Source organism: Bos mutus, chromosome 16, assembly GCF_027580195.1.
Source record: "Bos mutus isolate GX-2022 chromosome 16, NWIPB_WYAK_1.1, whole genome shotgun sequence".
NCBI classification, from domain to species: Eukaryota; Metazoa; Chordata; class Mammalia; order Artiodactyla; family Bovidae; genus Bos; species Bos mutus.
The window spans coordinates 78,925,589-78,942,538 of NC_091632.1; positions in this window are offsets into that span (position 1 = coordinate 78,925,589).

A 16,950-nucleotide genomic window follows, 5' to 3' on the forward strand; every position below is an offset into this window, starting at 1 on the left:
TCCCTCTCCTCCATGGAAAGCTTTTGTCTACATGGAAAAGGACCACATATATTTCCCCCTGAAGTCACGGTAGAAATCTGTAGCACCTGGGGTATGAGAACAGGGAAATTCTACTGCTGGAGGAGGAGCAGGAAGGCATCTTAGGATCAAAGTTACACCTGCAGGAGGGACAGAAAACCTTGTGACACCTTCGTCCCAAAGCCTAGGTTGACGGGGCTGCCTATAATCCACAGCTAATCAGAACGTCAGACAAGACCCGGTGTGACTCCACCACACACTGACAAGCACAGAATGAAAATGGGTACCCTGGGCAGAGCTGCCCTAGGCAGGTTTTCTTGAGGGACAGCACAATGGGAGGCCCAGAGACAGGCAGAGAAAAGATGTTCAAAGATAGAAACACCAGCAATTATCTCACCACAAACACGAGGTGTGGCTAGAGTAGACTGACATCCATACAGTGAGAGTTGCCACAGCACAGAAAAACTATGAGCTCAGTCCAAACCCTGAAGCGATGAACACAAATCCCCACACTGAAGGCCTGTCCGAAGGAAAGGAGGACTTCCTTCAAGCAAAAATGGTATTTACCTTAGTACCAGCTTCTTTGGGCTTGCCAGGGGGCTCAGTGGTACAGAATCAGACTGGCAATGCAGGAGACACAGGTTCAATCCCTTGGTAGGAAGATCCCCAGGAGGAGGGCATGGCGACCCACTCCAGTATTCTTGCCTGGGAAATCCAAAGGACAGAGGAGCCTAGCGGGCTACAGTCCACAGGGTTGCAAAGAGTCAGACACAACTGAGCACACACACATCAGCTGTCTTATTCGACAAGTCATTATATATATACACAAACAACACACATGTGTTTTTTTTTTAAAAATACTTTTTTTTTCATACTTAATGCCATGTTTCCTATGAAATAGATTGTTACTTTTTCTTATCAAGACCTTAGATGCTAGAACATCTTAAAGCTTAAGGATAAAAGAATTTCTTTGACTTTTTCCTAGAATATTTAAATAATAAATTCATAAGTGGAAATAGTTCTGACTTTTAAATGAATTTCTATATATAATGTATGGTAAACAGGCTTTTTCTTTGTTCAAATGTAACGTTGCTTTTTAAAAGTATTAAATACTTTTTTAGTAGGATTAAATTAGCCTTAAATTGTACAATAAGATCTTTCTCAATAATTTACATGATGATACATGTTAAATTTTAGATAACATAAAACCAGTTCTTAAAATTACACTAAAGTAAATTTTTAAAAGACAGTGTTGGATGAGTTTAATATGGTAGAATATTCATAGGAGGGGCTTCCCAGGTGGTGCTAGTGGTAAAGAATCTGCTTGCCAATCCAGGAGACTCCAGAGACTCCAGTTTCTATCCTTGGGTCAGGAAAGTCCTCTGGAGTAGGAAATGGCAACCCGTTCCAGCATTCTTGCCTGGAAAATTCCATAGACAGAGGAGACTGGAGGGCTACAGTCCATGGGGCCTCAGAGAGTTGGACCCAATGGAATGACTAAGCCCATGTGTAAACAGGCACACACACACACACAAATATAGGACGCTGTTTTGAAATAAACCCAGCACTTAGTTTGCAATGGAAAATTATTTTTTAATTATTACAAGATGGTGATATCACAAAACAAGTTCAAAAAAATAAAATTCTATTCCAAAGTTCTGTGTTTCTTTCCAACTTAAATCTTTAAATGTAACTATTCTTGTCAATCAGTGACTTCTCTTAAGTTATGTTGTATTTCTTGATCTGTTTCATGTCTGTATTTGGGGTGGGGGGTTGCCTCTCATATCTACTACCTAGAGATAAAATTAAGTCTATTGCATTGAAACCCATATGCAATAATAGCAAAATAAGATTTCAAAAATAGGAAACAATATACTGCTATTTGTATTCATTATTGTTGTTGACTTGTTTCTTGTTATTTAATAGTGAAGAGATTTCCTGCTCCTGGGTCAGTGTCAAACAATGACAGAGCAAGCACTTGGGAAAATAATAAACTCAGTAAGAAGCTGAAAGGATATTTTTGTTCATTGGGTCAGGTCCGTCTCTTTCCTCACCATCTGGATCTCCACGTGTTGAAAGGTTTGCCTAACCAGCTGAGGCAACAAAGGATTAAGGAACTTCTCCAAGATACACAGAAATTGAGAGAAATTCATAACAAAGCATCAATCCCAGATGATTTGATATTCTTCACACTGCGTTTGATGGTCATGTGCTCAAAACGGTGTGGTTACTGGTTAGTACTCTTTCATGAGCTTCAAACAACTCAAGACCCTCATGCTGCAGCTTGTCTAGAAGCTGAGTGTAACATTTGAAGGTTCTCAAGACCCTCAGTGTGTTATATGGACAGAGTGATTTGAGGGTTTAGAAGCCGAGAATAAATGGTACTAGAAATTGCAGACGCTAATCCTTATGGCAGAAAGTGAAGAGGAACTAAAAAGCCTCTTGATGAAAGTGAAAGTGGAGAGTGACAAAGTTGGCTTAAAGCTCAACATTCAGAAAACAAAGATCATGACATCTGGTCCCATCACTTCATGGGAAATAGATTGGGAAACATTGGAAACAGTGTCAGACTTTTTTTTGGGGCTCCAAAATCACTGCAGATGGTGACTGCAGCCATAAAAATTAAAAGACGCTTACTCCTTGGAAGGAAAGTTATGACCAACCTAGATAATATTCAAAAGCAGAGACATTATTTTTGCCAACAAAGGTCTGTCTAGTCAAGGCTGTGGTTTTTCCAGTGGTCATGTATGGATGTGAGAGTTGGACTGTGAAGAAAGCTGAGCACCGAAGAATTGATGTTTGTGAACTGTGGTGTTGGAGAAGACTCTTGAGAGTCCCTTGGACTGCAAGGAGATCCAACCAGTCCATTCTGAAGGAGATTAGCCCTGGGATTTCTTTGGAAGGAATGATGCTAAAGCTGAAACTCTAGTACTTTGGCCACCTCATTCAAAGAGTTGACTCATTGGAAAAGACTCTGATGCTGGGAGGGATTGGGGGCAGGAGGAGAAGGGGACGACAGAGGATGAGATGGCTGGATGGCATCACTGACTCGATGGACGTGAGTTTGAGTGAACTCCGGGAGTTGGTGATGGACAGGGAGGCCTGATTTGAGGCGATTCATGGGTCGCAAAAAGTCAGACACGATTGAGCGACTGAACTGAACTGAATGGTCCAAAGGTAAAAATAAACAAACAAAAAAAAACAAACAAGACACTGTGCATTGTGGGTACACATTTTAGGAACTGTCTTGCACCACCTCAGAGTTAGCACCCATGGGCACTCTGTGAATGTACATGTCAGGAAAATCCCCTGGAGAAAGGGCATGGCCACCCACTCCAGTGTTCTTGCCTGGAGAATCCCATGGACAGAGGAACCTGGTGGGCTACAGATCATGGGGTCGCACAGAGACAGACAGGATTGAGCAACTACCTGCTACTTTCAAATCATTTGTTATATGGATTTTCTAGGTGCAAGGCATTTTACTGCTATCCGGAGAAAATTGTTCTCAGAAATCTAAACATTTTTAATGTGAAAATTTGATGGGTACCCCCTTTAGATTTATAACAATACATGTTAGTCCCATCTTGGTTTATTTATTCATCATAAGATTGATTTTCTTGGTCCCATGTAACCAGAACACCTCTTTCATGGAGGACCCTATCCCCTTCCTTCTATACAGCAAATAGTTTTTCTCTAACCCTGCATCTCATTCTTCATTGTTCTCTGCTTTTGCATATTTACAAAAAACCTCATAAAGAAAAAAAGAAAGGTGAATGGTAGATTATCTGAGCCTTTCCGTATCTCAAAAATGACCTTCTCTACCCTCAAAGGACACTGATAGTTTTATTTGGTATAAAATCAAAGTGGAAAATGATTTCCTTTAAACTTTAAAAGCATAGCTCCATTCTAGACAAAGCGTGTCAAAGAGCAAACTGTGGCTGATCTGAACTTCATTTATTTCTAGATGACTTGTTTTAGTTGTGTGTCTGTCCGTTTTTCTTTGTTTCTCTGGGAGCTTTAGGTTATTGTTTTTATGATTCAAGGCCTAAATCCCAGGGCATGTCTAGGTGTATGTGGCAGCAGCCATTGGTTACGCTCATTAAGTATCTCCAGCTCTCTCTTCTGAGCCCTTGAGGCAGGTTATACCACATGACCAGCTATGCACAGTGAGGGTGGGTGAAGGTGTTCATCTCCACAGACACGGAGACAATCTAAAGAGAGAAGCCTGGCTTGCTGCAATCCATATGGTCACAAAGAGTCAGACACAACTGAGCAACTGAACTGAACTGATAATAGGGAGAAAATTTGTTTTTAATTTTCAGAACATTTTGCTGAAAGAAGAAACCTCATCCCTTAAGGAAATCGAAGGAACAAACACCCCCACAATGAATGCATCTACCAGAAGTCTGTTTCTTATGAAAAACAAGTTTAATGGCAATAGATGAACAGTAAAAACCAATGGGGAAAACATGTATTCATAACCATATGCATTTTTTAATCAATGAAATACACAAATGTAAAGACTAAACATTTTTGGTATTTTCTTCCTCTCTTCCCAACCATGTAAAAAGTCAGATGGAAACAGTATCAGAAAAGTCCAGGGAAATGAAACTGTGGTACAGGGCTATACATTGTTTCACATATTCATTCCAAGTATTGAGAGAAACTATTTCACTGAAGATGTAATGAAAGAAAGAAAGTAGAAAAGGTCATGATATTTTTCAACAGGACTTTGGGGATACACAAAAAGCTTGATCCATGAAGTTTTAACGGGTATAAAATGGGTTACTATTTATGACTTTGATAAAAAACTCTTAGCAACAATTTCACCTTCAGAACTTTAGTTCAGTGGCTTTCTATGAGGTTTTTGTCTATATGAAATTCTGTTAAAAGATGGTACAAGCCAATGGATATTTATCTGGAAGTACAACACCCAGATTTTTTTTTTTTTCATGGAACTGGATATGTACTTTCAGGATCTTTGACCTGAAACATCTACACTGCATCTTTCAGCATACAAACATTTAGAAGATCTGCATGTAGGGCTAGGTCTTCAGAGTTTATGATTCTCAATAAAATTACCACCCAGAATATCATTCCTAAATTTACATAAACTGAAATTTTCTTTCTGTCTTTTTTAATATGCTTGTTACCCCCATTATGTTTTTTTTCTACTGAGATGATAATATTCTGGAACCTTTGTTCAAGCTGGTAAGGACTCTTGTTCTGAATATAGAAGAATTGAGTATATCACAAAATTTCTGAGCTCTCATGATTTTCTGTGTTCCCTCTATGAAATTCAAACTATACCATAATTATGAGATTCAAATTTGACTCCATCCTAATTTTAATATCAAAAGAAAACATGCAAATAAAGATTTAAAGATGATTTGAATATTTGAAGTTATTGATTCCCTACTGATATTTTTTAAGTGGGTATAGTTTTGAGAATTGCTTGCATGGACTTCATGAAAGTAAATTCATATCAAGAAGTATTAAATGATTACAGAAAGCATAAGAGTTACTCTGTGGGAATGCAATAGTGAAAAATAAATGACTTGTTATGGGTTTGCATATGAACAATTTTCTCCTACCAAACTGATTTCCCAATGCCATCATGCAGGTACCAAGGCCAGTAGTTTCCAGCCCTCAAAGCCTTGGACAAAGCATATCAGTTGGTAAGAAACGGTCACAGAAACAATTGCCATGTTACAAGATTGAGGAGCTGGTGCTGGATGACAAATCACCTTTGCACCCAGCCAAAATTTCCCACCACTTAGCTTCATCTGCATGCCAAGCACAAAGTAGCTGCTTCTGTAAGTGGGTGCAGTCATCCATACCAGAGCATAAGATGTGGCAATTTCAACACAGGCAAATCTACAGAAGTGATCAATATTGTCTACACAAAGCAAATTACTTACTTACCCTTGATCATCATCTGTATTCCAAAGTTTATTCTGCAATGATATTGGGAGAGTATCATCAAAGAAACAATTGATTTTGGACTCAGATGAATATTGTCTTTTACCCATGACACAAAAAGACATTAAATTACTTCACTAAGTTCCTTCAAAGTTACATGACTTTGGTAATTGTTTTGGTAGCTATTTTATATCAAAAGATAAGCAAAAGGAGGGTGTTGAGAAATACTGAAAAAATGTCAGGGAAGTTTGATTTTTTTAATATGGAAAAATGTCTCTTAAGTCCAAATAATTATGAAGCAGACAGATCCTGTCATATTGGATAGTTTCTATTTAATAAAAAGTTTACAAATATTACAGGGACAATTCTGAAATGCTAAGCTTTTGTTCTTGCAGATTCTTAATAATATACATTTAATAGCATATTTACAAGACATGGCTTTGTTGACCAAAAAGAAAAGGGAAAAGGAAACAAACTCAAAATTGCCAAATGATAACTTTATGACAACGACAACCTAGAGGGGTGAGATGGGGTGGGAGGGAGGACCAAGAGGGATGGAACATATGTATGCGCTGTGCTGTGCTGTGTCACTCAGTCCTGTCTGACTCTTTGTGACCCCATGGACTGTAGTCTGCCAGCCTCCTCTGTCCATGGGGATTCTCCAGGCAAGAATACTGGAGTGGATAACCAATCCCTTCTCCAGGGGATCTTCCTGACCCAGGAATCAAACCTGGGTCTCCTGCATTGCAGGGGGATTCCTTACCTGCTGAGCTACAAGGGAAATGCAGAATATAGGTATAACTATAGCTGATTCATGCTGATGCATGGCGGAAAACAACACAATATTATAAAGCAATCATCCTTCCATTAAAAATAAATAATCTTTTGAAAAGGATGAGTTTATTCAGGAATAGCAGAGGAATTGCAACTTGGGACATGAAATCAATAGCAAATAACAAGCAAGCCTGTTTAGGGCTTGAGGTTAACTGCATTTATGGGCAGAAACATAAAGAAGGGAGAGTTGAGTTAGAATTTTTTAAAATGAAAAACCAGTGGAGACCAGCCTTGCTATTTCCCTACTCAGACAAAACCAGCCTCACCAGACAAACAAATTCAGTTCAGCTTATTTGTTGAGGCTAACCTTACCTGGAGCATTTTTTGTTTCCATAAAGGAAATTTCCTGAGGTTGGTATAAGGCAACACATGACCCACTCTCCCTCATTTAAGAAATACCAATATTACTGCTGCTGCTGCTAAGTTGCTTCAGTCATGTCCGACCCTGTGCGACACCATAGACAGCAGCCCACCAGGATCCCCTGTCCCTGGGATTCTCCAGGCAACAACACTGGAGTGGGTTGCCATTTCCTTCTCCAATGCAGGAAAGTGAAAAGTGAAAGTGAAGTCGCTCAGTCGTGTCTGACTCTTTGCGACCCCATGGACTGCAGCCCACCAGGCTCCTCCGTCCATGGGGTTTTCCAGGCAAGAGTACTGCAGTGAGGTGCCAAGTGGCACTAGTGGTAAAGAAAACCCCTGCCAACGTAGGAGACTCAAGAGACACAGGTTTGGTCCCTGGATCAGAAATATCCGCTGGAGGAGGGCATGGCAACCCACACCAGTATCCTTGCCTGGAGAAGCCCATGGACAGAGGAGCCTGGTGGGCTACAGTCCACGTGGTCACAAAGAATCAGACATGTCTGAGACTCTGAGCACAAGTGAAAAATGAGGATTTCTCACAATAACTTGGAAGAGGCTGAGTACCTCAAAATAAAAGATTTTTCTCCTTTAGTTAGAGATAGTAAATCAAACACAGCTACTTAATTATTTTTAGCAACACGTTTTTCAGTGAAAATTTTAGTCATTTTATAGCCATGTCATAGTGTGCTTTTTCCCTAAAACATTAAAAGTCAATTAATTTCATTAAAAAGTTATCATAAAATAGTCTCTTTTCAAAATCAAATCATTTGTGTCTTAGTTGGCCCCCAAACCTCTAAAATTGAAGCACTTTTCAAGTAGTGTTTCTCTCAATATTTTTTGTTTACGTTTGAATTCTTAGCTAAAATAATAAATATTTCCATTATATTTATACACTTGAAATAATACAAATCAATAATCGTATTTACAAATCTCAACTTGAGTGCTTACCTTAGGCTTAGTAATAAGAGCATCTCATAGGCCTAATCTTTTGTTAAGTTGAGAATATTCCAAGACATACTCAAGTTTTCTTATTCTATATAAGTATTAATAACATACAAATCAGGGAATGGCAGTCTGTAAATTCAGGAACTTTTCCTTTTGGAATTGTATTTAATTTTAAAGTGCAAAACTATCTAGTCTGTTAGCACATGAAATTAAACATATTTGTATAAAGAGAAAAAGGAAAGATATGTCTCTGAGTACAACTCTGAATTTCTTTGAACTGTGACTAAATTACAGTGTAATTTCTTAGATTTCTGCTATTACTTAGGAGGACAGTTGTAACTCTATTGCAACATTTTTATTAATAGATATAAACAGTAGAATGAAATTTTATTGACTCTTGAGAGTCCCTTGGACTGCAAGGAGATCCAACCAGTCCATTCTAAAGGAGATCAGCCCAAAGTGTTCTTTGGAAGGAATGATGCTAAAGCTGAAACTCCAGTACTTTGGCTACCTCATGAGAGGTAGCTGACTCACTGGAAAACACTGATGCTGGGAGGGATTGTGGGCAGGAGGAAAAGGGGATGCCAGAGGATGAGATGGCTGGATGGCATCACCTACTTGATAGATGTGAGTTTGAGTGAACTCTGGGAGATGGTGATGGACAGGCAGGCCTGGCTGCTGCGATTCATGGGGTCGCAAAGAGTCGGACACGACTGAGCGACTGAACTGAACTGAAGATAGTACATAATCTTTAATTATAAGCCAAATAACATTTTTTTCAGAACCATTTGGTATAATCTTGTATTGCTCTGCCACAGTTAAATCTGACCTGTTCCTTTAAATAATATAGATTGGAGAACAACCCTATAAAATGATCAGAGATCAAAATGAAATAATAGTTGTCTAATGCTCCACAGAGTAAGTGTTGTCTGTCTTAAAAATTTCCCAGCAGGTACTATTTAATTTGCTAAATTTTCCCAAAATTTGTCCTCAAATTCCAGGCCTTGGAATTTGATATCACCATTATCTCATGTTTATTCAGATGGAAAACTATTGGCTTATGTATTATTGTCAGCCAGGATCTAATCTGAAGAACTACACAGTGATTTTGACAAAGAAAGTTACAGATAATCATTAACTGCATCAGAAACTTGGAGTAATGACAGATTGGTTAGTGCTAGGTAAAGAGGACTTGAAAATAACACAGCAATAACAGATATAAGGAGCATGCATTATCTTAAGAGCTGAGACTGAGCATACAGGACAAGACCCCAGGACTGAAACCAGGCTGTTGGTATCGCTACAGTTCACAGAATTGCAGAAACTTCTGTGATACTCCTCTGCTGAACATCTCAGGACAGTCTTCACAGAGGAGTGTACCACTGGAGGCACTTGATTACACAACCATCCTGGGGGTGCTGAAGGAAGCTCCTGGCCACTGGATGTTTTGACCACCATATATTTTAGGAGATGTTCTGTGAACAAGCCACTCACACTGCAGTGTCATCAGGAGTCTGGTGCTGTGACAGTTGCATATGCTGCAAAGTTGGTCCCGTAGAAAGAGCAGGCTTTTCTTGGTTTTGCTGTTCTCACTAACATTTCCCAGGCTTCCCAGATGGAACAGTGATAAAGAATCCACCTGCCAATGCAGGAGATTCAGGAGATGCAGATTCAGTCCCTGGATTGGGAAGATCCCTGGAGGAGGAAATGGAAACCCACTCTAATAGTCTTGCCTTGGAAATCCCATGGGTATAGAAGCCTGGCGGGCTCTAGTCTGTGGGGTCACAAAGAGTTACACACGACTGAGCATGCATGCACATTGGTATTTCCAAATAACCAAAGCAATTGTAGGAGGCAAAAAGAAAACCCAGAGAACTCATCACCATGCTGCTCCTCAAGCCCTACTTCCCTAGTCCATCTTCCTTCTTCTCTTCAGCCTTCTTATACTGGATTGATAACTTCTTTCAAGTTATCAATTGATAACTTAATAGACTGATTACTTCTTTCCTTAAGTAATTTAACAATTGTTTATTTATCACTAACTTTCCCAGTGATATAGCCTTCATGTTTATATTGGTTTTGAAATATTAAAGTGACAGATAAAAATACAATTGTGGCAAATCAAAATATAATTTGCCTATGCAACTCAAGTTTTGCCAAAATAAATGTTTTCATCATCAGAAATAATTTTGTCATTCAACCCAACTTAGGTCTGCTTGCTTGAGGCACAGCAAAGCCATCTATGGACACCAGGCAGTGGTGAAGGAAAGTACAGTGTTTATTTCCAGGCACCAAGTAAGGAGAACAGTCAGCTAGTGTTCAAAAAACTCAAACTTCTCAGTGGCTTTCAAGGAAGGGTTTTTAAAGACAAGGAGAAGGAGAGGGTTGTATGCAACTGGCTCATGTACATCCTTCTGGTTGGTTGGGGCTCAGGTAACAGAATGGTTATCCAGGAATCTCAAGTATCAATTTTCTGGTTCCCACTAGTCTGGGATCTATGTTCTGGTGGTCAGCATGTAGTCAACTTCTTCCCTTGTGGGGGTTTCAGTATCTGTGAAACAACTCCAAGGTATGGCTCAGAATATGACTAAGAGCTCTTGAGGAATGAAGTGTCCTTGACTCTGTTTTTTTGGCTAAGTTAATACTATTTTGTCTTGCTTGACTGTTTTCCTAGGACATGCAGGATGGTGTGTCTGTCCCTGGGAAGGCCCAGAGGGTGCTGCTCAGTTTCATATCTAGGGTTTTCAGCTGCACTTAGAAGTAATGGGGAGAAAAGTTTCTACTCCATTTCCCTGACCAAAAGTCTAGCTTTGCATTTAAAACTGGTTTTCTCTAAGCACTGTTTTTCTGGCTTTTAAACTACCTTTTGAATCATTATCCTCTAGGTTTTAAAAGCAAGAAACAAACAAACAAAAAAAAAAAAACGCTTTTTTCTCTTCTGGCACCTACATTGGTGTTTCTTTTTTATTTTTTTCCTTTCCTTTTTCTTGGCCTTCTTTTTTTCCTCTCTTCATCTTTTTCCCTTTCTACTTTTCCCTCCCTTCCATTTGTTCACTTCCTCCTCTGTCTCTCTGGCTTTCCTGTCCTTCTTTCCTTAAGTAATCTAACAACTGTTTATTCATCACTAACTTTCCCAGTGATATAACCTTCATGTTTATATTGGTTTTGAAATATTAAAGTGACAGATAAAAATACAATTGTGGCAAATCAAAATATAATTTGCCTACACAACTCAAGTTTTGCCAAAATAAATGTTTTCATCATCAGAAATAATTTTATTATTTATTTTAAAGCAATGTAACTGGTAGCAAAATGGCACATAGACAACAGACAGAACCAAATCCCATAGGGTTACAAGAACTAATACTGACTTCATATTTTACTTGCATGTGCAAGTGTAAGTAATTTAAAAAGGCAACCATTTGTTAAAAGGCTTTTATAAGTGTGTTTTTATTTTTTAAATAACAGAAAGACTAATAAACTATCATCATTATAGCAAGCTGATCTGAATTCTGTTGAATTTTAAATTTGGACTCATGTTCATAGTCAAAAATAATTATTTTAAAATTTATGAAACAAATTTTTTATTTTCATAGAAAATATAGTCAGGTCCTACCTAGCATAAAATCCTAGTCTTGGCAACTGTCATAATGCAAAAATACTCAATTTGAGATATTGGAGGAAATAGAAGATTTCATAAAACCTTACATTTATTCCTAAACACAATTGTAACAGGTAAAGACATGGCAACTCAAAGAAAGATCATATTTAAATTTCAATGTGCAAATATGAAACAAGTTCATTAAATTTATTATTGTTCTCCATTACATATATTAATTCAATTCTGCCTTCAGTTTGAATAATTTATATGTGAATATGTCTATCAAATGTATTTCACCTGTGTTCATAACATATACACATGTATAGGCATACCATCTTTGTTTTAAGCTATGTTTCTATTTCCTTGTTTAGTTAAAGAGAATTAAATATAGGGTCTTCCTATTTTAGGGGAAATTCTTGGTGTTCATGTTATTCTAAAATGAAAGTAATATAAAACACTAAACAAAAACAACAACAAAAAGGCATTTCATATACTCAAAGCCAAATTATAAAATAGCTATAATCTACAATTTCACATTTTATACTTTAAATTTTATATTCACAGAATTATGGGGGAATATTAGATTTATTTATTTATTACCTTTAATCTTATTTTCTTTTCAATTTATCTGATTCTTTGTGTAAAGAAATGATACCACGTCTCTTTCTACTTTTAAATGTTCTACTTTCTGTTGAATTAAAATTCAAAGTAAAATTCAGAAAAAAAAATTTGGAACAAAAATATCTTTTAAAATTTGTCAATATCTATTTCATGGGAATAACAACACATTCCAACTACGTTGCAAACTAAGCTGTGTTTTTCAACCCGTTTCTGAAGGGGACTAATGCAATACAGGTAAGAGCACAGGAGTCACAAAGGGTCAACTTTTCTTTTAAAACTGTCAAATTCTTTATGGTCTGCATTAAATTTAAATGGCAGAAACTACCTTTTCTTTTTGGCCACACCACACAGCTTGCAGGATCTTAGTTCTCTGACCAGAAATAGAACTCAGGCCCTTGGCAGTGAAAGTACAGAGGCCTAATCACCACACCACCAGGGAATTCCCCCAAGTTACCTATTTTTATTGTGTATGTTTTCCACACAGTGTTAAAGTACAGTTAAATTAGATAAAATTTTGATATAGCATTTTTGGGAATACGATTATTTTAATGCTAAAGGCATAAATGAGGACTTCTAATGTTTTGAAATTCTTTGTATTCTATAAAAAGCATAATTATACTTCTATTAAAGTATCTTTCTAATGAAACATACTATATAGATATATAAAAAATGTTAAAGCTCAAAGTTTTAATGAAAATCATTACTTAACACTTCAGTTTCAATTCTTGGATTAAATTTAAGTAGACAAATGTGTTTCAAGTATTTTCCCTATGTTAGGTATACTCTTAGGAGAACAATATGTTAGGAGAACAATAAATATTTGCTTTTATACTTTTCTTGGCATATAATGTGTGTCAAACATAAAGACAGGGAAATTTTCATGTAGTTAATATTTATTTTAGTTGGTTTTGATTTCTTCAGAGTAATAAAACATGCTATCAACATGGCAAATACTAAAATGGATATCATATCATATGAAAAGGCAACAAAAAGGTTAAAATGACTGAAGAATTCATATTCTAAAGAAAACTATGATCCTTACAGAGAAGTCAGCCACATAAATTTGTTTATCTGTGTAAAGAAGACTAGACACAGTATGATGAGCTGTTTTTATACAACAGCAATGTAATAGGACACATTTAATTTTAAGAGGAGCAACCATCTTTTATGTCCATTGGGATGCACCAAACATAGATTTCTAGTTTACTTTCATAAAGCCTTAATACTTTTTAAAAAATTGGTTTATACAGCTTGCATCATTGTCAAACAAGGAAACATCAGGTTTAAATTTTTGTGTTCTGATTTAGGTTTTCAAAACCATTCCATTGATGTCTTTCAAATATTAATAGGAGAAGTACCAACAAGCAGTACTTAAAATTTCAAAATACTCTATACTTCCAGGAGAATATATTTTTTTAATATGAGAGAACTGGATATATTACAATCTAGTTTATTTCATGCCAGCAATGCTCTTTCTTTCCTAAGATCTAAAGTTGTTTCAAGCAACATCCTTGGAGGGCAAAAAAAAAAAAAAGCTTATTATTATTTTTTTTTTAAATCAAAGCTGAGTTTCCTCTCAACAGTCCTGAACCATGGTGTTGCAGATGCTGTTTTTTTGACTGGGTTCACTGTTGGGTAGGTAAGCCAGTGGATCTGGTTGGATTAAGGATCTAACAAAAGAAAGCAAATGACTGCAATAGCAACTAAAGGCAAAGCTCATCCACCCTGACACTTTAGACTGTTACTTAAAGTTTATTTGTTTAGTGTTTATGGTTATCAAAACTTGTCTCTATATAATGTTGGTGGAAGGACTTGCTGATTATTTGGTCTGTAAAGTTTTGCAGGGCTTGTATTATTTCTATACCTAAAAATGTTGTGAAGATGAATATGGATGAATGATGAATCATTATCGTTCAATTACAATCCATCACCATGTTCACCTTATCAAGCATTTATGTTTTATTCTAGTATTTTGTTGATCTATTATTTTTTTTTTTTTCTTTTCAACTGTTTATTTTGTATTGTGGTATAGTCGATTAACAACATTGTGATAGTTTCAAGTGAACAACAAAGGGACTCAGTCATACATATACTATTCTCTCCAAAACCCAGCTGCCACCCAGGCTGCCACATAACACTGAGCATGGTTCCATATGCTATACACTAGGTCTTTGTTGGTTATTCATTTTAAATATATTGATTTATTATTCTTTATTTTGGCTATTTTTCTATCAAGGAGATCTAAATTCTAGCCATGAATATATCACTTGATTGTTCTTAGTTTTATCATTCATAACTATTAATAATTTGATCAAATTATTTCTATAGTCTTTTAAATATTCTATTATTCTAAAAAAATTAATGATTTCAGAAATGCTATGAAGAACACTGTGCATAGATAACAGTTTAAATTAATTAACCTAAAATTCAGGTTGTGCTATATTAAGCAATTAGACAAAAATATTATCCTTAATTCACTCTATCAATAAATAGGTAAATGTTCATCTGCCAAGCTCACACATTTCAATGTTAGAAATTGTTTCAAGAAGGATGGTTTACTTCAGACTGCCTAATGATATGAGTGTCTGTTTCTTGAGCTTCTCTAGACTACAAGCTGGATCTGGGAATATGAGAAGCCACACTCTCTGACCCCTGCAGAGGATTTAATTTATGAAGCAGATAAAAGCATGAAAAAGAAATTCCAAACACCACAGAAAGATGAAAAGAAAAGCAGACAATGAGGGAATGTTTTATTGAGGGGGTTAGGTTGATGTCTCTCCAGGTAGAAGTGGAGTGGAAATGGGACTGAAAAAAATTCCATCCCAGGGATGGCCTTGGCATGTTCAGAAAATGAGTTTGACTTCAGAGGACTGGTCAGACCAGGAAACAACAGGAGATAAATTCATAAAAGAACCTAGAAAGATGCTAATGAAGGACTTTCAGCTTCAGGATAAGTTTCTATTCCTGTTCTAGAGGCAGTGGGAAGCCATGAGCACTTGAAAGTGAGGTGGAAAGTGAATACATGTAACACAGCTCCTAAAATGTCTTGTTCAGGTGCAAATGCAATGAGTATTTCATCACTTTGTAATAATGTTAGGAGTCACACAAATAAATGGAGAAACTGGGAACTGTAATGAAGATTTTTTTCTTCTCTTAAAAACGAAAAGGAAGATATTCATAAATATGTCCGAATTAAAGGACATATTTATGAATATTGGATTATAGATGTTCTCTGCTTTATTGACAAAGGCCAAAGCCTTTGACTGAGTGGATCACAACAAACTATGAAAATTCTTAAAGAGATGGAAATACCAGACCACCTGACCTGTATTCTGAGAAATCTGCATGCAGATCAAGAAGCAACAGTTAGAACCGGGCGTGGAACAATGCACTGGTTCCAAATAGGAAAAGGAGTACGTCAAGGCTGCATATTGTCACTCTGCTTACTTCACTTATATGCAGAGAACATCATGTGAAATGCCAGACTGGATGAAGCATAAGCTGGAATCAAGATTGCCAGGAGAAATGTCAACAACCTCAGATATGCAGATGACACCACCCTCATGGCAGAAAGCAAAGATGAATTAAAAAATCTCTTGATGAAGGTGAAAGAGGAGAGTGAAAAAGCTGGCTTAAAATTCAACATTCAAAAAACTAAGATTATGGCGTCCAGTCCCATCATTTCATGGCAAATAGATGGGGAAACAATTGAAACAGTGAGTAACTTTATTTTCTTGGGCTCCAAAATCACTGCAGATGGTGACTGCAGCCATGAAATTAAAAGACGTTTCTTCCTTGGAAGAAAAGCTATGACCAACTTAGACAGCATATTAAAAAGTAAAGACATTACTTTGCCACCAAAGGTCTGTATAGTCAAAGCTGTGGTTTTTCCAGTAGTCATGTATGAATGTGAAAGTTGGACCATAAAGAAGGCTGTGCATTGAAGAATTGATGCTTTTGAACTGTGGTGTTGGAGAAGACTCTTGAAAGTCCCTTGGACTGGAAGGGGATCAAATCAGTCAATCCTAGAGGAAATCAATCCTGAATATTCACTAGAAGGACTGATGCTGAAGCTGAAGCTCTAATGTTTTGGCCACCTGTTACGAAGAACTGACTCATTGGAAAAGACCCTGAAACTGAGAAAGAAAAGATTGAAGGCAGGAGGAGAATGGGCTTACAGAGCATGAGATGGTTGGATGGCATCACCAACTTGATGGACATGAGCTTGAGCAAGCTCCAGGAGTTGGTGATGGACAGAAAAGCCTGGCATGTTGCAGTCCATGAGGTCATAGAGAGGTGGGCAAGACTAAGCAACTGAACTGAACTGATGTGCTTTCATGAAAATGAGAAGAGCAATTTAAAGCACTGTAGTCTATGTTCTTCCATCAAATGAAAGGTGAAATTGGTGTCCTTGGATCTATCGACTGGATTTTGTTATCCATGCACCTGCTTTATAATTACTGTGAATATTGATAGCATGGTAGATCAATGAAGAAAACTAATAGTGCCCATTAAACTTTTTATCATCATATCATCTAGTGATTTATTGTTCTTCGAATCAAATTAATATTGTGCCTTCAAATAAAATGAACTTTTGCATGCAATTCTTTAGAAAACCATTTGGATTTTCTATTTAGAAACCATTTAGA